At 40.4% G+C, this 24,865-nt stretch overlaps 1 protein-coding gene across 1 annotated transcript in view; it reads right to left on the bottom strand.

Annotated features, from left to right (window-relative positions):
* The window catches only part of gsk3ba (glycogen synthase kinase 3 beta, genome duplicate a), a 188,307-nt gene that overhangs the window by 162,169 nt on the left and 1,273 nt on the right, over positions 1-24,865 (bottom strand). The window lies entirely within an intron of this gene.

Genomic DNA, 24,865 nt, shown 5'->3' with positions numbered 1-24,865 from the left:
TTTTGCCTCAATGCAGTCTTCATCCTTCTATTCCCTGCCTATTCACCGGTCAAGATGCCACAATCGTTGTTGGTTTATCCACCTCCACTGGTAGCACATTCCAGATACTTACTTCCCTCTAAAAAAAAACTTGCCTCTAACATTTTCTTAGAAATGTACCCCATTACCTTAAACCTGCGACCCCTAGTAGTGATTGACATTTCTACTTGGGAAAAAGACAATCCATTGTAACCATGCCTCTCAATTTCCAAAACTTCTTTCAGGTTGCCCCTCATCCTCAGATATTCAAATGAAAACAAACCGTGTTTGTCCAATCTCTCCTCGTAGTTAATGTCCTCCAGTATCTGTACCTGCTCCAAAGTCTTCATATGTTTCTGGTAGTATGATGACCAGAACTATACACAATTTTCACATGCAGCCTAATTAAAGTTCTATAAAGTTCCAACATAATTTGCCAACTTTTATACCCTATGCCGGGATGGACGTCATGAATCTGCCTTCTGGACCATCCTATCCACTTGTGAAGGCAGATTTTAAATGTACATTTCAGTCCAATCAGTACAAAGGGGCCACTCAGATAAAGTTATAGAGACATACAGCATGGAAACAGACCCTTCGGTTCAACCCATCCATGCCGACTCAATCTAGTCACACCTGCCAGCACCCAGCTAATATCCCTCCAAACTCTTCCTATTCATATACTCATCCAAATGCCTTTTAAATGTTGCAATTGTACCAGTCTCCACCACTTCCTCTGACAGTTCATTCCATACACATACCACCCTCTGCATGAAAAAGTTGCCCCTGAGGTCTCTTTTATATCGTTCCCCTCTCACCCTAAACGTATGCCCTCTAGTTCTGGACTCCCCGACCCCAGGGAAAAGACTTGGTCTATTTATCCTGTCCATGCCCAAGTTTGTAAACCTCTATAAGGTCACCCCTCAGTGTCCGATGCTCCAGGAAAACAGCCCCAGCTTGTTCAGCCTCTCCAGCTACAATTCATGACTCCAGGCTTTTCCAGAGGAGTGCATAAATCAAAAAAAAAATCCAATTACAGGGAAATTACATGTATGCACATCTTGCTACACTGCAATGCTTTCCAACAGAACGTTTATACAGCACCTTTAGCAAAAACAAAACTCAAGGCTTCACAGGCCCATAAGTTAAAATTTGATACTAAGCCATAAAAAAGCAGTATTAAAGCCAATAGCTAAATGTTTGATGAAAGAGGTAGGCTTCAAGAAGCATGTTAAAAATAAAAAATGGATAAACAGGCTGTGTGAATTTCAGAGGTTAGAGACCATGCAGCTGAAATGTTAGGGCAATTATTATTGAGGGTGCCCAAGAGGCTTAGAATTAAAGGAGCATGGATATCAGAGTATTGTGGGGCTGAAAGACTAAAGATTTAGGAACAGCAAGGCAATGAGAAGATCTGGAAACACTAATGACAATTTTGTAATGGAGGCCTCGCTGGATTGAAAGCCAATGTATTTCAGCGAGCAGAAACACGATAGGTGAACAGGGCCTGGTGCAAGCAAGCACACAGGAGAGTTCTGGATAAGTTCAAATTTACAGAGAAAAGAACTAGTAGGCTAGCTAAGAACATACTGGAGGATAAGGATTTCAACAGTAGCAAGATGAGGCAAGAATAGAGTCAGCAATCTTAGTGAGGCGGAAATAGACTTTCACAACTATGGGCACAGAAAAATGTGACCCAAAAGTTTAACTCAGCCAAATATGGGACTCTGGTTACAAAGCATGTGGTTTAGTCAGGGAAAGGGAGAGAGAGGGAGAATTTGCTGTGGGCAAAGATTGATCTTTCATCTTCCAAATATTTGAGAAAATCTTTGTCAGTGCTGGTGTAGAACACACAGTCTGGTTTACAGTGGAGCAGTCAAGAAACGTGGTAGCAAAATAGAGGTGAGAACACAAACACTTTAGATTAGATTAGATTACATTACAGTGTGGAAACAGGCCCTTCGGCCCAACAAGTCCACACTGCCCCGCCGAAGCTTAACCCACCTATACCCCTACATTTACCCCTTACCTAACACTACGGGCAATTTAGCATGGCCAATTCACCTGACCTGCACATCTTTGGACTGTGGGAGGAAACCGGAGCACCCGGAGGAAACCCACACAGACACGGGGAGAACGTGCAAACTCCACACAGTCAGTTGCCTGAGGCGGGAATTGAACCCGGGTCTCTGGCGCTGTGAGGCAGCAGTGCTAACCACTGTGCCACCGTGCCACCCTTGTGCTGTAATTTGTGGTACTGTAACAAAGGGTAAAATGCTGATAAGAAATTAGAGGTGTCAAGATACATCTTTGGATAACACTATAGAGTCAGATGTACAGCATGGAAGCAGACCCTTAGGTCCAACCCGTCCAGATATCCCAACCCATTCTAGTCCCACCTGACAGCACCTGGGCCATACCCCTCCAAACCCTTCCTATTCATATACCCATCCAAATGCCTCTTAAATGTTGCAATTGTACCAGCCTCCACCACTTCCTCTGGCAGCTCATTCCATACATGTACCACCCTCTGCATGAAAGTTGCCACTTGGGTCTCTTTCATAATCACTCCCCTCTCACCCTAAACCTATGCCCTCTAGTTCTGGACTCCCCGACCCCAGGGAAAAGACTTTTGTCTATTTACCCTATCCATGCCCCTCAATTTTGTAAACCTCGATAAGGTCACCCCTCAACCTCCAACGCTCCAGGGAAAACAGCCCAGCCTGTTCAGCCTCTCCCTACAGCTCAAATCCACCAACCCTGCCAACATCCTTGTAAATCTTTTCAGAACCCTTTCACGTTTCACAACATCTTTCCGATAAGGAGACCAGAATTGCACGCAATATTCCAACAGTGGCCTAACCAATGAACTGTACAGCTGCAACATGACCTCCCAACTCCTGTACTCTATACTCTGACCAATAAAGGAAAGCATACCAAACACCACCTTCACTATCCTATCTACTTGCGACTCCACTTTCAAGGAGCAATGAACCTGCACTCCAAGGTCTCTTTGTTCAGCAACACTCCCTAGGACCTTACCATTAAGTGTACAAGTCCTGCTAAGATTTGCCTTCCCCAAAATGCAGCACCTCACATTTATTTGAATTAAACTCCATCTGCCACTTCTCAGCCCATTGGCCCATCTGGTCAAGATCCTGTTGTAATCTGAGGTAACCTCCTTCGCTGTCCACTACACCTCCAATTTTGGTGTCATCTGCAAACTTACTAACTGTACCTCTTATGCTCGCATCCAAATCATTTATGTAAATGACAAAATGTAGAGGACCCAGCACCGATCCTTGTGGCACTCCACTGGTCACAGGCCTCCAGTCTGAAAAACAACCCTCCACCACCACCCTGTCTTCCACCTTTGAGCCAGTTCTGTATCCAAATGCCTAGTTCTCCCTGTATTCCATGAGATCTAACCTTGCTAATCAGTCTCCCATGGGGAACATTGTCGAACACCTTACTGAAGTCCATATAAATCACATCTACTGCTCTGCCTTCAATTATTCTGTTACTTCTTCAAAAAAACTCAAGTGTGAAAGACATGATTTCCCATGCACAAAGTCATGTTGATTATCCCTAATCAGTTCTTGCCTTTCCAAATACATGTACATCCTGCCCCTTAGGATTTTCTCCAACAACTTGCCCATCACTGACGTCAGGCTCACTGGTCTAGTGTTCCCTGGCTTGTCCTTACTACCCTTCTTAAACAGTGGCACCATGTTAGCCAACCTCCAGTCTTCCAGCACCTCACCTGTGACTAATCGATAATACAAATGTCTCAGTAAGAGGCCCAGCAATCACTTCTCTAGCTTCCCACAGAGTTTCATGGTACACCTAATCAGGTCTTAGGGATTTATCCATCTTTATGCATTTCAAGACATCCAACACTTCCTGCTCTGTAATATGGACATTTTGCAAGGTGTCACCATCTACTTCCCTACACTCTATACCTTCCATATCCTTTTCCACAGTAATTACTGATGCAAAATACTCATTTAGTATCTCCCCCATTTTCTGCAACTCCACACAAAGGCTGCCTTGCTGATCTTTGAGGGGCCCTATTCTCTCCATAGTTACCAGAAATAAGAGTACAAGAATAGGAAGATATATCAACGTAAATGATTCAGGCCATCATTAAATATTTAAAATCTACCCAAATGAAGCACAAAGAATAGACATCGGAAGATAAATATGTAATCCTCTTTCTAAAGGTCTACAGCTATGTCAAGAAAAATGGGGATGGTAAATTTACATGTTTGGTCACAGTCACATGAGCTTTACCTTGAAAGATTCAGCAAAAAAAAAACTCTGGAAAAAAACGGGCACAAATTTGAAAGGCAAGACCATAGGAACTGACTTAGGAAGGGAAAGGAAGATTGCAGATCAATCAGTAGTTTGATAATAGTCAGCTTACTTAGGATCAGTTTTGAGCAGGTAATTTTAAATAAATGGGGAGAGGGGAAAGAGCACCTGAGGACAGATTCATGAAAAATATTAGCTAATGAACAAGGAATGGAAGTATGATGGTCTGCAGTTTGTAGGAAAATGGGTTTCATTGACAAAGTGAATGGGAGATTGGACAGCCTAAGGGGAGAAGAGAAAAAGAAAGCTGCAAGTTCAGGCCTACAGCATGGGGAAAACCTGAGAGGACCGGTCATCTGCTGAGCTTAGACAGGAAAGCTGCAAAGGCAGCTGACTGAATGGCCTCTATTTTAGAGGAGATAGAAATCAAATAATGTCAGGGAAGACAAGGTAATGACAGTTTGCAGTAGAGAGGGGCCAGCAGGTATCTTTGATTTCAAAGATCACCCTTGAATAGTGATCAGTTAACACAAAGCTTGGTAACATTTTGTGTGGGCCAGCCAGATCTTAAACCAATGGCTAATCTAGTTGCCTACCATATCAAGTCAACAAAGAGAAAGTGAATACCATGGGAATGCCCACAGAAAAACAACTTAATTGATGACTAGGGCAAAGGTAAGCGTGAATCTATACAAACAAGCAGCTGCAGAAATATTATTAGTCAGAATGCAATGAGTGAATTGGGACAAGAGTTGTTTCTTACCCCAAAACTTGACATAGAAAGTAAGGTTGGAACATGGCAAGGAGACTTTACACAAAAGAACAGATTAAGGGAGTTAAAACAAAATCAGGAGAAAACGCGTAATGAATTCAAGTGGAGACAAGAAATCACCAACGATTAGAAGTAATTTGGTGCAGAGGCTGAGGGGGGAAAACAAGGATATTTCAGAAAGAAAACTTTTACCACATTAGGACAACAACTAAAGATTAAAGATTTTAAATGGAGGTGAAACCAATAGAGCAATGTGAGGTGCTCATAGGAGGATATTGCCAGAGGTGTAGAGGGTGTCCGGCCTAGCTGTAATTTGATTTGATTTGTTTATTGTCATGTGTACTTAAGTATAGTGAAAAGCTTTGTTTATGAGCAGTACAGGCAGATCATATTAAGCAAGGACATACAGATCATTTGGTGGAAAACAAAACTTAGAGACATACAGTGCATGTGCCAGGCAACAATTTGGGAAACAATGATACTACCACCACACAGTCTTAATGGAGCAAGTGGAAAATATACCCAACAAAGAAAGCTTTATTTTGGGGAATGCATACCTATCCTTCAGCCAAGTTTCCAAAGTTATGACGTTGATCCAATCATACACAACAAGTTGGCGCAAGGCAAAGACCATTCTCACAAGGGAACAGCCATTTTGGAGGGAGATCTGTGGAGTGGAGGAAGTGGGGGGGGAAGGGGGTCGCAAGAACACATATGCTCGCACAGTCTGCAGTGGGAACGGTGTGCTGGACAGGAAACAAATTGGAAAGATTAATCACAATCAGGAACGCTGGGCAGAAAGTTCAGTGAGCGAATGAGAGAAGGCAACTTGAATTAATGCTCATATAAAATTATGACTTGGAGGTGCCGGTGTTGGACTGGGGTGGACAAAGTTAAAAATTACAACACCAATGTACCCAAGTGCAGGTTTATTTAGAAGCACTAGCTTTCACAGTGCCACTCCTTCATCAGGTTGTTGTGGAGTTTACTAATTGAAGTTAGTGTGCAGTGTCTCGATGAGCACTTCAGGGAAAGCAATTACATTCAAATAAATACAATTCCTTGAACTTCCTTGTTACTTGCTTTAAAATTCACTTACATTCCTCAATAATATATAACCCCCTCACCCAACCACATGAATACTTCAGCAGTCATAGTATATTGCAGAGCGATGCTAAAGCACTGTGAATCTCAATTTCAGTAGTATTTTGACAAATTATAGCAATTACTTTCTTTACCAATGGATTTCTGAAATTGTCAGCCAAATATGGCTTTTATTCTTCCTACACTAAGCGGACATTATGCAATCATGGGATTGACATGATCAAGAAAACAACTCAGGATGATGCCAACAGTGAACCAAGAATACATGACATTTCAAAAAAGTCACTTGAATGAAACCAATTGAGCCAGAAGCCATTTTTAACTTGGTGGTTTTGACACTGAAGTAACATCTTACTGTTTGCATCCAATATCTGTGCCTGAAGAATCACAAAACGGAGGAAATCATTCATTAAGTTGAGTGAAACAAAACATACAAATCCAATCAATGGCTAATTTTCCATGTTTGAGCTCAATTTCCCTCCGTAGCCTACTGAAGTTCAAAAGTTGTTTAAACGTAAGATTCTTTTACTGCATAAACAAAGTTATAACCAAAAATCCAAGAATGGAGACAATTTAGTTTAAAACTTCAGGCTTCAGATTTCAATTCAACGATAACGAAATGGGGTTCAACAGAATTGTTCCACTGTCAGTTTCTATGCATAACTTTGCAGTTGACCACACCCCTTCATGACATCATATTCATGAAACAATATGCTAGAACAGGAACATGCTTATACATTTATGTAGATAGAATGCAAGAGACATTAAAGTGACTCAATGAATGTAGGAAAATGCTGAGTTAAGAAACTAGCTATCAATACATAGCTGACGTGGAATTCAGTAAATCAAAAAACTACAAGTGGTCACACAAAACAAATGCCATTACATACTTCCAATAAGGAACAACATTTACAACAGCATAACTTGCTTGCATCAATAACAAAGTTAATTATAACCAGCATCATGGGACTTGCTAATTATCCCAACAGAAGCAGGTATTTGTTTACAGCAAATTGGAATGGAGATTTGAGTTAAGAATTTTATAAGATCAGGAAGCTATTTATGAAGCTTGCGGTGGCTCAACTGAAGTCACTGCCTTCATATTTTTGTATGCTTCACTCATACTCTTCTTACAATTATTTAATTTTCACATTTATCTACTTATTTTAAAGCCACATGGATGGTCTTTCTACTGTTTCTCGTAGGCTACATAATAGCTGAAATATATTGAAAATCCAATGAACTGTACTTAACCCACTGATAGTCTCTCAAAGAACATTTTACCTTAATTCCCTCAAGTGCCAACTCACTGACCTGTGGCATATTTCCCCTAATTAAAATTCTTCACAATTTTGAGCAGGTACATGAACACATTTAAAAATGCTTCCATCCTAAATTGTAATTAAACATCCCAAACTTGTTGATCAGGAGGAAATAATTTTTCACAAAAATCAACGAATTAATAGTACAGATTAAGGAAGTTAAGGTGAAATTCAGTCACTTCAATCGTAATGCCTGTCTGCAGTAGAAAGGACTTAGATGAGAATCAAAAAAAGTACTTAAGATTAATAGAAAATTTTATCATTTCCCCAATTGGGAACCCTGTAAATGGCAATCAACTCCATTATTACTCCTGGCAAATGAATAGTATAACAAAAATTTGACAACGCTAGTGTCATTGTTGACTCTACAATGAGTTTTAGGCCACATATCTACACTATTACCAATCCTCTTCCCTGTCCCTTACACTGTTCTAGTCCACTAATAGCTCATCTGTTGTTGAAACACCCATCCATGTCTTTGTCATTACCTCTAGACTTCACTTCAGGTCAGTCTCCCACATCCTCCCCATTGGAAGCTTGATCCTAAATACTACGTCCTTGCTCACATCAAGATCAACTAATTGGGAAGAGGGAGTCGAAGGGTGGGTCAGTAAATTTGCAGAAGATACGAAGATTGGTGGAGTTGTGGATAGTGAGGAGGGCTGTTGTTGGCTGCAAAGTGCAAAGGGACTTCGATATGATGCAGAGCTAGGCTGAGGAGTGGCAGATGGAGTTCAACACTGTCAAGTGTGAGGTTGTCCATTTTGGAAGGACAAATAAGAATGCGGAATACAGGGTTAACGGTAGGGTTCTTAGTAAGGTGGAGGAGCAGAGGGATCTTGGGGTCTATGTTCATAGATCTTTGAAAGTTGCCACTCAGGTGGATAGAGCTTGTAAGAAGGCCAATGGTGTATTAGCGTTCATTAGCAGAGGGATTGAATTCAAGAGTCGTGAAGTGATGTTGCAGCTATACAGGACCTTGGTTAGGCCACATTTGGAGTACTGTGTGCGGTGCTGGTCGCCTCACTTTAGGAAAGATGTGGAAGCTTTGGAGAGGTTGCAGAGAAGATTTACCAGGATGTTGCCTGGAATGGAGAATAGGTCGTACGAGGATAGGTTGAGGGTGCTAGGCCTTTTCTCGTTGGAACGGCGAAGGATGAGGGGTGACTTGATAGAGGTTTATAAGATGATCAGAGGAATAGATAGAGTAGGCAGTCAGAAACTTTTTCCCCGGGTACAACAGAGTGTTATAAGAGGACATAAATTTAAGGTTAAGGGTGGAAGGTATGGGGGGGGATGTCAGGGGTAGGTTCTTTACCCAGAGTGTGGTGGGGGCATGGAATGCGCTGCCTGTGGGAGTGGCAGAGTCAGAATCATTGGTGACCTTTAAACGGCAATTGGATAGGTACATGGATGGGTGCTTAAGCTAGGACAAATGTTCGGCACAACATCGTGGGCCGAAGGGCCTGTTCTGTGCTGTATTGTTCCATGTTCTAATTTATCTGTCCTTAGACTGTACTCCCAATTAAACAATGCCTTAATTTTAAAATTCAATCCCAATTTTTAAAGCCCATGATCTCACCTCTACCTTTATCTCCTCCAGCCATACAATGATCCAAAATATCTACATTCCTCTCATTTTGACCACTTGACTACATCCTATTTGGCAACCAGGCTATGCTGAAGACCTTGAATTTGGGAATTCCCCTCAACTTCTTCACTTTTCTTCCCTTCTTTCACATTGTCCTCAAATTCCTTCATTGGCTAATTTCTTGATTATCTGTCCAATATCTCCTTCTGTCAAATTTTGTTTTATAATGTTCCCATAAGGTATCTTGGGGATACATTAAAAAAAGGCTATACGAATATACACAGTTGTTTTAACAAAAGAGGATCAGACTAAACTGATTCTTGGTAGTGACTGGATGAGAAAGAACACTGATGACAGAAGCAGCTGTGAAGTAGAAGTTCTTCAACCTCCTGCACGAATTAAAATTATGAGATTAGGAGCCACATAGACTAGCAGTTCGGGAGGAGTGACATTGACAATAATTTAGAGATTTAGGTCATGTTCTAGGGCTAGCAGTTGAATTCCACCCAGGCACACAATGAAATATGAATTCAATTATAAAAATTAAAGAATTAAAAGTATAGGAATATATCCGTCAACTGTAGTAAAAAATCTTGTCCAGTTCACTAATGTCGTCCTTACCTGGTCTTGCCCACCCGACTCCAGACCCACAGCAATGAGATTTATTTTTAACAGTCTTCTGGAAATGATCTAGTAAGCCACCATTCAAGTGCAACTAGGCATGTGCAACAAATGCTAGCGCTGCCAATAACACCCATATCTCATGAGTGAATAAAAAAAAGAACAAAGGACTCTGGCAGCACAATACACTGGGGGGGGGAAAAAAACATTCATTGTCATTTAGTCACTAGAGAGCATGACTGTCCATCTAGGAAATTCCAATTCACTGGTCAATGAAGTCATTGAGGAGGCACCTGGATAAATATTCCAAATGAAATCCTGGGGCCAAATATTGTGCTATTATCTAGAATCCCAAATCCTTCAGCTTTGTCCACTATGCTGCTGAAACTGCAAACTGACAATCCAAAGTAACAAGGGCATCTTGGACCTAAATTGACAGGGTAACCAATAGGTTACATTTATATCTTTTAAAAAAAAGCTCCACATTTAAGGCAGTTAATTCTCAGTGCCAAAGTAGTTAAAACCAGCAGTCATTAATGTTTACTATACTGTTTACAGTAAAATCACAAACAATTGCAGAGCACCTTTGTTAAGCAAAACTTCAAGACAGCCAAGGAATCCTCATGAACCTGGTTTGCCTATAAAGGCCTATGTCAAATAAAAATGAAAACTGATGCAGTAAACAAGATAATTGTTAAAATTTGTCCATATTTTACAACAGCTTGTACAGTAACAAACACCAAGAAGCATTAGGGGTTAGTTCTAAAAAATATCAATCTTTTTCTACTTAGCATGCTTTCTGGAAAGTCTGTCATGCTGTTAAACATGTTCACATGCTTCAGCATGGAATCCAGAGCACATCAATGGTCTTTGCAGCTCCAGCTAGGGAAACAGACCAGTGAGTAGACAGACGTTCATCAGACTCTTCAGGATCAACAGAATAATAATCCTATTTATGTTCATTCATTGTGTTCACCTTTCTGACCCATACCTCAACACTGACAGAAGCCTCTTGATATGTGACTAACATCTTTACATCTGCAAAGCAACATGGCTTCTTGGACTTTGTTATTACAGGTGGTGGTAACTTTTCATGTCATCCATGTTGGCAGAACCATTGCAGAGACAAGTTCCTTGCTTTGCTTTCCACTATCATAATTTTCATCTTTAAAATGTTAAGGAGCAATCTAATAAAACTGGTTTCATACATATTAAAAATGACAATTGGGCATTGTCTTTATATGCTTTCTCATATGCTCCTAGATGTCCATTTTGGTAAAACAAGATATTTGGTTTAGCTCAGAGTATTGGGGTTCAATTTCCAGCATTCTCCTCACATCAGTCGTAACATCCCAGCAAACCTCTCCTTATTGACATTTGGGAGCTAGTGCCAAAATTGGGACGGCTGTCTCAAATTAGTCAAGCCACAGACTGCCATGGTAATTTTTATATACTACTGTAATATCCTTGTCACCTGATGAAGGAGCGTCGCTCCGAAAGCTAGTGTGCTTCCAATTAAACCTGTTGGACTATAACCTGGTGTTGTGTGATTTTTAACTTTGTACACCCCAGTCCAACACCGGCATCTCCAAATCATAATTAATGTGGCAGCATCATGCTAAATGAACTAGTCCAGTTCTAAAGGACAAGTTCCAAGTGTATCTGCTGCATGTGATGAGGGAACTAATAAGATGAAAATAAATTGACATCAGGCTGACCAACCTGCCTGCCACAGATATATCTTATCCTTGACAATATCACAGAGACCACCATACAGTCCTTGTGGAGACAATGGCCTGTCTTTGAAGTGAGGATACCTTCCACCATTGTGTTCAATAAGTGATTTCAAACAGGTCTAGCCAAGACCAGGCATCTGTGATGTCCTGTGGGTCACCAGCAGAATTGTACTCAAACACATTTTGCAACCACATACCTGGCTTACTGCCTACTCCGTCATCATGAAGCCAACAGATCAACCCTGCTTCAATGAAAAGTACATGCCAGGAGTTGCACTAGACATTCTTAAAATTGAAGTGTATACCTGAAGCTACAACATAGGACTACTTTTATGCCAAACAGCAAAAGGAGTGATAGACAGTTAAGCGATTTCACAACCAAGTGATCAGATCTAAGCTCTGCAGTTCCACCACACAACAGTTAATAAATGGTGGCGGGCATTAACAACTCAACAGCTACTGCAGTTTGACAAATATCTGCATTCTCAATGACCGGTCAACCCAGCCCTCCTCTGGAGGCCCCCAGTCTTCAGCCAATTTGATTCATTCCATATAATACCAAGACAACTGAAGGAACGAGATACTACAAAGATTGTGCACCCCGACAATATTTCAGCTAAAGTACTGAAGACTTGTGATCCAGAACATGCAGCTGCAGCAAACCAAGCAGTTTCAGCATAGCTGCAACAATGGCATCTGCCTGATAATTTGGAAAATTGCCTAGGTGGACTCTTTCACAAAAAATCAGGACAAATCCAACCCACTCAATTCTAGACCATTAGGAAAGTGACTGAAAGATTAATCTCATGAAGTTACACTGCTCATCTGTAATATGCTTGTTGGCACTTTGTCTGGGTTTCACCTGGACTATTCTGTGCCTGACCTTACTACAGCTTTAGTTTGAAGAGCTGAACTGCAGCAGGGAGATGACAATGATTGCCCTTGATATAAAGACTGCATTTGATGGAGTGTGACATCAGGAAGCCTGGGGGAGGGGAGACGTCTCTGTTTATTGGATCAAGTACAAAGGAAAATGGTTGTGATCACTGGGGATCAGTCATTTTAGTTCTAGGGTATCTCTGGAGGAGGTCGTCAGGGTTGAGCCTTTTGGCCAACCATCTTCAACTGCTCCATCCTAAGGTTAGAAGTGGGATTGTCACTGATCGTGCAATGATCAGCACCATTTGCAACTCCTCAGATCCAAGACCAACAGTAGCAAGACATGGATAATAGCCACATTTGGGTTGACAGGTAGCTAGTAATATTTGTGCCACACAAGTACCAGGCAATCACCATCTCCAACAAGTGAAACTCATCATCCTTTGGTGTTCAATGGTATTATCATGGGTGAATCCGCCACTGTCAACTTGGAGGTTACCTTTAACAAGGAGTTGAACTGGACTAGTCATATAAGTACAAATACTACAAATGGATAGGAATATTGAAAAGGAGAAACTCATCTCTTTACCCCCAAAAGACTGCCACCATCTACAAGGTAGATATCAGGAGTACGATGGATGAATGCATCTCCAACAACACAAACACTATGCCAAGTAGTCTAGTTGACTGGCACTACATCCACAAGCATCCATTCCCTCCACCCCCAACATGCAGTAAGTGTGTCATCTACAAGATGCACAGTAAAAATTCACCAAGGCTCCTTAGACAATACCTTCCAAATCTACAGCGTTTACCATTCAGAAGTACAAAGGTAGCAGACATATGGGAACACCACCACTTGCAAGTTTCTCTCCAAGCCAATCCGGACTTGGAATTTTATTACCATTCATTCACTGGTGCTGGGTTGAAATCCCTGAATTCCTTGCCAAATAGCATTGGCGTCAAGAAGTGTGGCGTTAGAAAAAAACAGCCGGTCAGGCAGCATCTAAGGAGCAGGAAAGTTTCAAGCATAAACTTTTCATTAGGAACGTCTGGGAGGGGTGTGAAAGGGGGCTGAGAGATAAATGGGAGGGGCTTGGGGACAGCTAGCTAGGAATATGATAGATAGATGAAGGTGGCGAGGGGGGGTGATAGGTCAGAGCAGAGGGAGCAGAGGGTGGAACGGATAGGTGGGAAGGAAGACTGACAGGTAGGACAGTTCAAGAGGGTGGTGCTGAGTTGGAGGGTTGGATCTGGAATAAGGTGGGGGGGGGGGGGGGGGGGGGAAAGAGAGATGTGGAAACTGGTGAAATCCATATTGATTCAGTGTGGTTGGAGGGTCCCAATGCGGAAGATGAGGTGTTTTCCTCCAGTCGTCAGATGGCTAGGATTTGCCAGTGGAAGCGGCCCAGACTTGCCTGTCCTTGGCAGAGTGGGAGGGGGAGCTGAAGTGGTCAGCCACAGGGCGGTGGGGTTGTTTAGTGAGTGTGTTCCAGAGACATTCTCTGAAACATTCTGCAAGTTGGCATCCTGTTTCCCCAATGTAGAGAAGACAACATTGATAACAATGGACACAGCAGATTAGGTGTTTGGATATGCAAGAAAATTTCTGCCGGATGTGGAAGGATCCTTTGGTTCCCTGGATGGCCATTGGAGGGGCATTGATGGTCTACCTACACAAACGGACTGCAGTGGATCAAGGCAGTAGCTCAAGAGCAATTCCAGATGGGCAAACTCGTGAGTACAGTGAAAAGTTTATAAAGTCACTGCTTTTGGCATCATCTTAGGTATGAAGGTACCCAAGTACAGATTCTTTGGAATAAATTAGAGAAAAAAAAAAGTCTAGCATTATAGACCTTATTGCCATCTTAAGCACAAAAAAGGTACCTAGGTAATCTTAGGAACAAATTACAAAGAAATTATAAAGTTCAGAATGACAGTCCTTCCAACAGAGAAGATAGAGCAGACAGTCTCCAGTACATGCTGGGATCTTGCCTTGAGGATCTCGAGGCGGGGAGCCTTCACTGGCCTTCACTGATGCTGCCTGAGGATAGGAGGCAAGAAGAATGAAGAGAAAGACCAATTTTTTTCAAAAATGGACAGAGCAGACAAGCTCTAGCGTCTTACTTTGCTATCATGCAAGCTTGATCTGACCTGTGATATCCAAAGTACTGCATTCTCTAGATCTGTACTGTCAATTTGTATTCAAGTATTTCTCCACATTTCCTCAACTTCAAAAGTAACAAGCCTACTTCAATTTTTGGGTACTTTTTAAAGTGAGGATTTCTCATGGCATCTAAATGGTTTGATTTTAAATCTGTATCTAGAAGTGATTCCAATCAAAAACCTAAACTTTCATATGCCATCAAACGTATCAGGTGAAGAAATTGATTACTATGGATTAAATCTTGTTCTGTTGCTATGGGAGTTAACCCAAAATGGCATTATTTAGAAGATTAAGAGACTACTTCCATCAAATTCACATACTAATCAGCCAGCTTTATGACTTCTGGGCATATTTATTAGAGGAACAGAAAAAAAATTGAAGGTATTATGATTTACTCACTGGAGAACATGTTTAGGAAAGCTGTGGACCAAGGCAAATTGTCTTGGATTAAACCCCTAGCCCAGTTCAAAACAATTTAGCCCTCTTAAGAGTTTACTTGAAACAGTCAGGCATGAAGCCAAAATTCCTATTCTTGGAGCAACAATCTGGCACCTGGAGTACAAGGCACTTTCCTTAAGGGTGGGGAAACATCAAGGTGGAAGACTGGAAAAAAAAGTCACTGTACAACCTCACCATTTCTTTTGCTGTCATCCTCTGGTCAAAGAACATTTAACATACATTGGCTAGATTCCCAATTAAAATGACTGACAAACACTGTTTTGCTAACCATTTGTTCATTTGGAAACTGCATCAACTGCCCCACCATTGACAGTGAGGCTCTCTGTTGCTTGGCTCCCATTGGTGCAATTTCCTACAAAAATACTTAAACAAATAGAATGTGAAGAGTTAAAGTCCCTTAACTTCCCTTAAGTCTTTATTTATTCCTCTGACTCCCACCAAAAGCTTTGTTTAATATCTATCCGTAATATCGTTAATAAGCAACTGGAGGCTTCATAAATGCAAGTTTGTGGCTAAAGAAAGTTGATCGATGTCTGCAAAGTTTGACACACTTCAAAGAAACTTGTTCCAAAAAGAGTTTAAAACCTTCCTCCAATTTGGGTTAAATGATATTCTACTATATTAAAACATAAACCTATCTTGACTAGACCAAAGTGGGCAACAAATAACACTTATCCAGAACTGCTGTGTATCAGCAGGCAAAGCTTTAAATTAACTAGCTGCAGGAATCCAATAGTTGTATCAAAGAACTCAAGACAGCAAGAACAGTCAAAGGAGCAAAACCCCAACAACAAGAATGCTCTGGAATTCAATGAACAAGGACACAAAACTAGTCAGTGGAAACTTAAACAACAATACAACAGTGCTTTCTCTAAATCTATTGTCTCAGAAGTTCAACGGGGAAAATGAAATCCAAAGAAAACAATGTGATAACAAGTTAACATATCATGTGAATTAACTAGGCAAGGGAAAAGATAACATCAAAAGTTGAATAAATAATTAAGAATTTCCCTACTTTGGAGGAAATGCAAGATTTGGTAAAAGAAATAATGTTTCATTATATAATGATCCTCTCAGAATCAGTCAGCATATTTTTAAAACATTGGCTTCCTACTGCTCCTCTCAGTCCATGACATATGTTCATCTATTCAGTTAGGTCCTGGTTCATAGGTATTTCATCTTCACTCACTTTGGTTCATCTCTCTCAATACTGTCACCTAATAAAATTCTATCAAATTCAGTTTTCCCAACTTCAATCCTGAATAGCCTAGTTCCAGTGTTAAGTTTAATGCCCTTTTCTTTGGACTTCTACACCAGGAAATACAGTTTCCCCATTTCTGCGCCTTAATCATTTTAAATAACTCATCCAGATCATACTGTAAAATCTTTGATACTTAAGGGAATTAATAGAATCTTAGTTTTAGCAAACTATCAGCATTTTGACCAAAAGAGTTAAAAGGTATCATTCAACTAAATTTTCATTGCACCCTTGCCAGAATGAGCATGTTTTGAGGTACAAAACCCAGAACTGAACACTTCCACAATGCTGTCTAACCAAAACTTCAGATAAAAAAGTAAATCGCTGGAGAAGCTCAGAAGGTCTGGCAGCTTCTGTACAGAGAAGAACATGTACTTTAGACTTCATTCCATTACAGTACATTACATTTCAGCCCCTCTGAAACAAAGGCTAATATCTTACTTCCAATTATCTTTTTTGTACCTGTTCACTAATACTCCTCACCACTTAGAAATTAATTCAATCTAAATTCAAAATGGATGGTTTCAGCATTCCAATATGATCAGTCAGAGCATGCAGTTTAAGATGGCATTTTAATCACACACAAGAATTGTGTTATGACCCCAGTTGAGATCAGTAATGCTTTAAAAACACAAAAGCCCAGCTGTGTACAAAAAATGAAGCCATAGATTCCATGGTCTAAAAACAAAAAAAAAGTCAAACAAGGCAAACACCAAAATACTATCTTGGGTAACAACCTGTACTCTAAAACCCAGAATCAACTCAAGTTACAGATAAATTAGTAGACACATTTTGGGTGATTACAAATTACTAAACAAGTTACACAATAAATGGCAGTAAAACAGACAATTCTTATGAATGACCTCAGCAGTCTATTCAATATAGAGATCAATATCAGTCACAAAATTCTTTAAAAATCCATCTTCCTCACAATGATTTGCAGTTCTTCTCCTTCTAGAGAAAGCCTGATCCCCACCTAAAACCAAGTTTACAACCAAGCAAAGTCCATGGGCATTGCCTTCTTCAAAAATAACTCCGATCTGCACAATCTCTTCAATCTGGATTTGTGCAATCCAGACCAATGTTACCTTCAAGCAACAGAAATAGCTGCAGCAAATTAGATTTATCTATCCTCAGCTCCTGGGTCAAGCCTCTGCCTCATTCAGCCTACAGGTAGTGCACCACTGGGATCGAGTGTGCTCTGATGGCTGTGTCCTTTAGAACAGTTTCAACTAGGTTGAGTCTCTTCGGAGCTTTTGATTTCCAATTTCAGTTTTAGTCTTCGTTTCCTTAAGAGACAAATGGTCAATTCCTTTTCTTAGTTTCCCTTTAACATTTTCCTGCATTCACCTATTCAAATCAATCTCAGGCTGACAAAGTTTCTGTATTACAGTCGTGCAATCATACATAAATGTCTTTATGTGAATGGCAAGTGTCTTTTCCGTAGAGTGGGGGATATCAAAACTAGAAGGCATATTTTTAAAGAGAGAGAGAGAGAGAAATATTAAAGAAAAGACACAAGGGGCATTTTTTTTTTAAAAAAAGAGTGGTTTGCATGTGGAATGAAGTTTGAAGTAGTGATGGAAGTGGGTACAGTTATAATGTTTAAAAAACATCAAGATAAGCACATGAATAAGAAATGTTTGAAGGGATACGGGGCCAAGCACAGGCAAGTGGGATTACTTTTGTTTGGCATTATAGGTCCAAACAATTTGTACTGACTAAGGGTCTGTTTTTGTGCTATATGACTCTATGCATGCTTAACGAAATTGGATACCCAAGTCTATTTTTGTTCAACAATGCCCATAATGGATTGGATTCACACATGATCACTGAAGAATGCAAGAAATGGTGTTACAAAAACAAATTACTGGAGAAACTCAGCAGGTCTGGTAGCATCTGTGGAGAGAAAGCAAAATTAACATCTAAAAACACAGTCAGAACCGGTCAAACCTAAAGTTGAGACATAAATTCTTTACAAGCTTGCCTTTTGTTGAGTTACAAAAGCTTTAAGTTTCAATTCATGATACCTGCTAATAAATCTATTATAAAACAAGAATTCAAGATTAAGGGATGAAGTTAACAAGGTATTTAAAATGATTAAAACAAGTGAGCTTAAGCTCAAAAGTGAAGGCAAGCTGTTTAGGATAGTCAGGAATCACTTATTCACGTAAAGAGGTAATGGAAATTTAAAGGTCATCGAGGTTATATCAATTAACAATTTAAAAACTAAACTACAGACTTTTTTTAGGTAATGAAATCGATGAGTATGGAATCAAGGTGGGTAAATTCAAAGAAAAACTATTTATCTAAATTAAATTCCATCTGCTTTTATACAGTGCTTTCATGATACAGGATATCTCAAAGCACTAATGATACACTGACATGAAATCATAGTTGTAATGCAGAATGTTGTCAGCCAATTTACACATAGCAAACTCCTAAAAGCAGATGAACATGCATACGTGAATTAGGAGTAGGCCATTCAGTCTCTTGAGTCTGCTCAACCAAAGAGGCTTAGCAAACAGCAATATGTAAATGACTGAATAATCTTTGCAACTCAGGGGCAAATATCAGCTAGGGAACAAAGAGTTAAGGTGCACGTGAGCCATGATTTAACTGAATAGAGAATGACTTCCAGAATACAAATGGTCTATGTTTGTATGTTCAGTTTTCACGTCCAAATGAAAGAACCTTGCCCTACAGTTACATGTAGGTAAAATACTCCATCACGCTAATCATCACTGGCCAAAACCATATCCTATAATTTATCAATGATCCACAAGACACCTGAGGTCACTACGATAATGAATTTAAAACTTTAAATCTCAATTCTGTAATACTGACAAATATTGCGATATAGCTTAACTCCTAAAAGCTATGATACTCATGGCAAATTAAAAATTACTTTCCACAAATGTACAATTGAAGTGTGCTTCTTACCATAGTGATTAGCACAACTTGTTATTGAAATACATTGAATATTTTGGTAACCTTTTTATTGCTAAGGACAAATGCATCTGACAACACATGTACAGGTGTCTTGTATTTCACTCACCTTATTTCATGAGTAAGTAATCATGGAGCAAAAAAGCAAAAGAAAAAAATCCCAGAAATAAAAATATTGGGGAATCCTTGGTGGAAACTAAATATTACTGAAGCAAAAACAACCCCAATCACGTTTTAATTTGAATAGCCCCAATACACATTAAAACTAAGCTACTGCATATACATTGAGTGGAGATAATATCACTCCCAGCATTTAATTTGTTTGCAAACTAAATTTGCTAACTAAATTAAAGAATTTCAGTATTACAGAATAGAACAACTTGCACTTTAAAAATCTTTAGTGTATATTGAGAATAGACGCACAATTAAGTTAAGTTATCTTTCTAGTAACCCAACAGCCAAGAAAGGTTTCTTCACATAATGAAAAAACACCACTGAAGTGCAAAGGTTGACTTTATAGAATCAATATTAAACTTTTCATATGTTGATATGAGAATGCATTCAGTGAATGCCTATTATTTGAACATTGTTTTGAAGTAATTCACTAAAATTAAGTGAAAGGAAGCCTTAAGTACAAATACGATTCACAATTGTTTCATAAGTGTACAAAACATCTAAAACCATTTTAAAAGGAAGACAAACCAAAGGATTTAGGATTCAAAGCAGCATTGTAATTTCTGTATCCCTATGAAATATACATTATACAAAAAAATCTGATTGGTTCAATGTATATCTTGCTTCTACCAGAGTTAAGTACAAACTGGCAGAGCATATTTAAGCGTACATAGATCACAGAATCTCTACAATGTGGAAGCAAGCCATTCGATCCATCAAGATCACACCAACCCTCTGAAGCACATCCCACCCAGACCCACCCCTTAGTCTATCCCTGTAACCCTACATTCCTCAAGCCAATTTCACCTAACCTATACAATCCTGGACATTTTGACATGGCCAATCCACATACCCTGCACATCTTTGTACTGTGGGAGGAAACCAGAGTACCCAGAGGAAACCCATGCAGACATGGGGAGAATATCTATGTTGAGTTTCCACAATTGCCCAAGGGTGGAATCAAATCGAGGTGCCTGGCACTGTGAAGCAATAGTGCTTACCACGTAGCCACCATACCACTCCAATCTGAACAGGATTTTCCATCAAGCCTCTTTTCCATGCACCTCCAACTTAATTCCACATACAAAATAATCAAGCGCAAGTACACCTTTACCTTATTGCGTGCAATTCTAGTCTCCTTCCTATTGGAAAGATGTTTGAAACTTGAAAGGGTTCAGAAAAGATTTACAAGGATGTTGCCCGGGTTGGAGGATTTCAGCTATGGAGAGGGGTCGAATAGGGGCTGTTTTCCCTGGAGCATCAGAAGCGGAGGGGTGACCTTATAGAGGTTTATAAAATTATGAGGGGCATGGATAGGGTAAACAAAGTCTTTTCCCTAGAGTGGGTGAGTCCAGAACTAGAGGGCGTAGGTTTAGGGTAAGAGGGGCAGCTTTTTCCACACAGAGTGGTGTGTGTATGGAATGAGCTGCTAGAGAAAGTGGTGGAGGCCAGTACAATTGCAACATTTAAAAGGCATTTGGATGGGTATATGAATAGGAAGGGTTTGGAGGGATATGGGCCAGGTGCTGGCAGGTGGGACTAAATTGGGTTGGGATATCTGGTTGGCATGGACGAGTTGGACCGAAGGGTCTGTTTCTGTGCTGTACATCTCCATGACCCCATGATTCTAAATGGAATTAATAAGTATGTTTAAGCTTCTTTTTGCCCCATCTCTCTCCTCTCCACTCAGAAGAGGTCGAATGCTGGGAAAGGTTCAATGGTGCGTTACCTTTAAGGGCTTTGTGTTTTGGAAACGAGTGTTGCAAACTTGGAACAGAGTTGTCTGCTCTAAGACCAGCTAGCTGTTTTTTTTAAAATTGGAATAGAAGCAGCACGAAGGAGTGGAGTCAAACTCCCACATGCCAGGATTTTAGCTTTAGCTTTTAGCAGTTGCAGGGGTCTTGAAGCCAGATGTGGAAACTACTATTACTGTCAGATACAGCTAAAACCCTGGGTTCACTGCCTGCTGCTAGAATTGCATGTGAGACAATCTATTTTACTGAATGGGTCTGTGCCAAAGGTTTGTTTTAGGGATGTTACGAGATTAGAACAGTTTACACTGTAAAATACAACCAAAAAGAACAACTGGAACAATATAACTCTACTGGAAAACTTAACAGAATAACAGATTATTTAACTACTAAACAGCAACTATTCTAACATAGCATAAAAATACTGTTTTGTCAAACTACCAGGTTTGAAGCAAATCGAATTGCATCCAGAACTCAGCATCTTTAAAAAATAACAAGTCAGGGTCTAGGCGGTCTTCTTGATATATTTTGAGGGGGCTTTGTTTTGTCCATAACAGATGTCAGCAATCCCTTACCACATTATCCAAGTGACTATTTGATAATGAACTTTACCAAACAATCTAAACATTGATCACCTGATCTTCTCACCCAACATCTATATTCATGCACCTTTTGGCAAGTGACATTCAATAAAATTAGGTGAAACACTGGCTATCATTTAAATGTTCAAGATGAGGAATGTTGATATCAACATAAGTATCTAATCACTGTCCCTTCAAAATATTTTTAAGCTAACCATAAAAAAAAAGTCATTTCAACTGAAATGGATTAGGAAGCCAATTGCTTTTTAAATAAAAAGTGTCCACTCAACGATCTTACTTGTGAAATTTTAGTGACTTTCATTACAATTGATAAGCTGAGGTAACAGATTGAAGAACTGAAAGATAACAAGGGCAAACCAGTATCTGATAATTTTTTTTTACGAAGGTGGGAAACAATGAACAACAATAGCCAATAAACAGGGTATTTTCTGAAATTAATTAATTTCAAACATTTAAGACATTAGGTGTTTATTGCTCTTTTAAATATCAACCTCTTCTTTTCCTGTTTCCCAACATCAGCCATGGTCAATGTTCTTCTCTTCTACTAGGGTACCAGAAGCCAAATGTTGGTAGAGTTTTCAATCATTGAGACGCTGAAGCTGGATCAAATTCAGTGCTTAGAAGCAACTGCATATCATGACTACAATTTCCAGACCACAATTAAGAGCAGGAATTCTTGATAATTTTGCTTGTCGAAACTGTAATGCTTAAATACTATATCAACAGATTAACTAACTCGGCATAAATCAGCAATAGACCTTAGGACCTTTATAGCTCTCATGGAAATCAATCAAATCGTTTGAAATGTCTATTACAAAGATACACCTATTCCACCAATTCCAGAGGCCAAGGTACTACACAGAAAGCTGCATGGTGTTACTGGCATGGATCATGGATAGAGGATTCGCTGACTGGCAGAAGGAAAGGGGCACATGGAAGAGGACAACTTGGGGGGTTAAAGGGAATGGGCGCACGGAAGAGGACGATGACAATGAGGGAAAGAGGCGCACAGAAGGAGGATGACGGTGGTGGGGGCACGAAGGGAAAGTCATGTACAGAAAAGGAGTACTGAGGGGCACACGGAAGATGACGTTGAGAGGGAGGGAAAAGGTTCCATGAAAGGAGGACAACGGGTGGGAGGGGGGGGGGGGTGAAGGGAAAGGGGCGCATGGAAGGAGGACGACAGGGGTGGGGGTGAAGGGGAAAGGACGGAAGAGGACGACTAAGAGTAGGGGCGCATGGAAGAAGACGATGAACGGCGAGGGGGCAAAAGGAAGGGTGTGCACAGATGGAGGCAGCAGGAGGGCAGCAAAGGGAAAGTGGCACATAGAGGAGGATGGAGGGACGCATGTCTGGGGGTTGGCAAGGGTCGCACGAAAGGGGGGTGGGGGGGGGGGCAAGAAAGCAAAGTGGTGCACAGAAGAAGGACGATGGGGGGGACACGAAGGGAAAAGTAAAGGGCGCACAGAAGAGGAGTTTGGGGGGAGAAGGGAAGTGGTGCACAGTAGAGGAGGACAGCAGGTGCGATGGGAAAGGGGCACATGGAAAGAGGACAATGATGGGGGGCTTGAAGGGAAAGGGGCAAGGAAAAGGGGCACACGGAAGAGGAGGAGGGGAGGCAAAGTGAAGGGGTGCACAGTAGAGAAGGACGTGTGGGCAAAGGGAAATAGGTGCACGGAAGAGGAGATGGGGAGGCAAAGTGAAAGGGGTCATGGTAGAGGGGGATAGAGGGGCAAAGGGAAAGGGGTGCACGGAAGAGGAGGACGGTGGAAGGGAAGGAGCATACGGTAGATGACAACAGGGGAAATGAAGGGGGCGGGGGAAGGAGCATACAGTAGAGGAGGGCAGGGCGGAAGGGAAGGAACATATGGTAGAGTATGGGGGAAAAGGGAAGGGGGTTATGGCAGAGGAGGACAGGTGAGGGGGTAGGGAAGGGGTGCACGGGAAAGGGAGGGGAGGACGGGAAAGACGGTAAAGTGCATGAGAAGTGGGAGATAGTTGGAGTGAGGGAGGGAGCACATCAATCCTTCATGTTACAAAAAGTGGAAAATGGCCATTTGCCAGCTACCACAGATAACTGTTCTTTAAAAATCTGAGCTAAGTTTTAAGATAAAGCTTTGGATTTTGGTGATCGCATTCATTAAATTTGTTTTGCGAATTTGTACAGTAGTAGGCCTATAAATCTACCCTCACTCAGTAGTTCCATACAAGAGCTTACAACTGTGGAAAATAAATCAGTGGCAGAAAGCCTGGCCAACTTACCCCCTTCCCCCCAACCTGATGGACTGAAGTCACCAGTAGCACCGCAGCTACTGTCTTAGTTGAGATCAATGAATTAGCAGAGACTATGGACCAAAGTTACAATTTCCTTGGTTGCATTAACTCATCTAAATGAAATAGAGATTTTAACAAAATAACCCATAAAGATTAATTTCTGCCAAGCAAAAGGCAAGAGATGCATTCTTAGCCATGTTCTGTGCTGAAAATGAGAAATACTGTATCTCTACTGCTATGCCCCTTTCCTGATATGTGATGAAGTACATTGTTTTAAGGCTTTCTTTGAACAATCGGACTAAATTTGAATCTACAAAAAAAAAAATGGATTTACAAAAAAAACAATAAAATTGCTTCGCAAATGATGTTGCAGTACACCAAATGAGGTTTACCCAATTATTTTGGAAGTTTAGAATGTATTGTGCCAGGATAGTTAAGATTTCTTAAAATTCAAATTTTTTTAAATGAATGATTTGCCATTCGGTTTCTACATAAATTAGAATACATTTTAGACTCTAGGCCTATCCTAAAAACATTGTTTTAGGAATCAAACTGCAAAATTTTGGATTTCCAACTTTATAGTCAATCACAATTCTTTCATAATTGCCCTCAAAGTTATCCTAATGTTTTTTATTTTCGTTATTGACAGTGACGACTTTAGGGGTTGCATACCTCCAGTGAGGTCTTCAAAGTGGTGTGGTTGTCTCATCACTTCATTTAGTGAATATTCTTACCTCCACTTTCCCCCCAATTGTTTGAACAGTTAGATATTTGTGAACTGCAGAAAATCAGGAGACTTTTAAAAGAACAGCAGATTCTGCATGTCTCAACTCACATACACATTTATAACTATATATAACATTCACAGTATTCT

This window comes from Chiloscyllium plagiosum, unplaced genomic scaffold, assembly GCF_037043375.1.
Source record: "Chiloscyllium plagiosum isolate Xiang-an unplaced genomic scaffold, Cpla_swu_hap1 HiC_scaffold_12, whole genome shotgun sequence".
NCBI classification, from domain to species: domain Eukaryota; kingdom Metazoa; phylum Chordata; class Chondrichthyes; order Orectolobiformes; family Hemiscylliidae; genus Chiloscyllium; species Chiloscyllium plagiosum.
The sequence above is the reverse complement of the archived record's forward strand: the minus strand, read 5'-3'. Positions and strand labels throughout refer to the sequence as shown.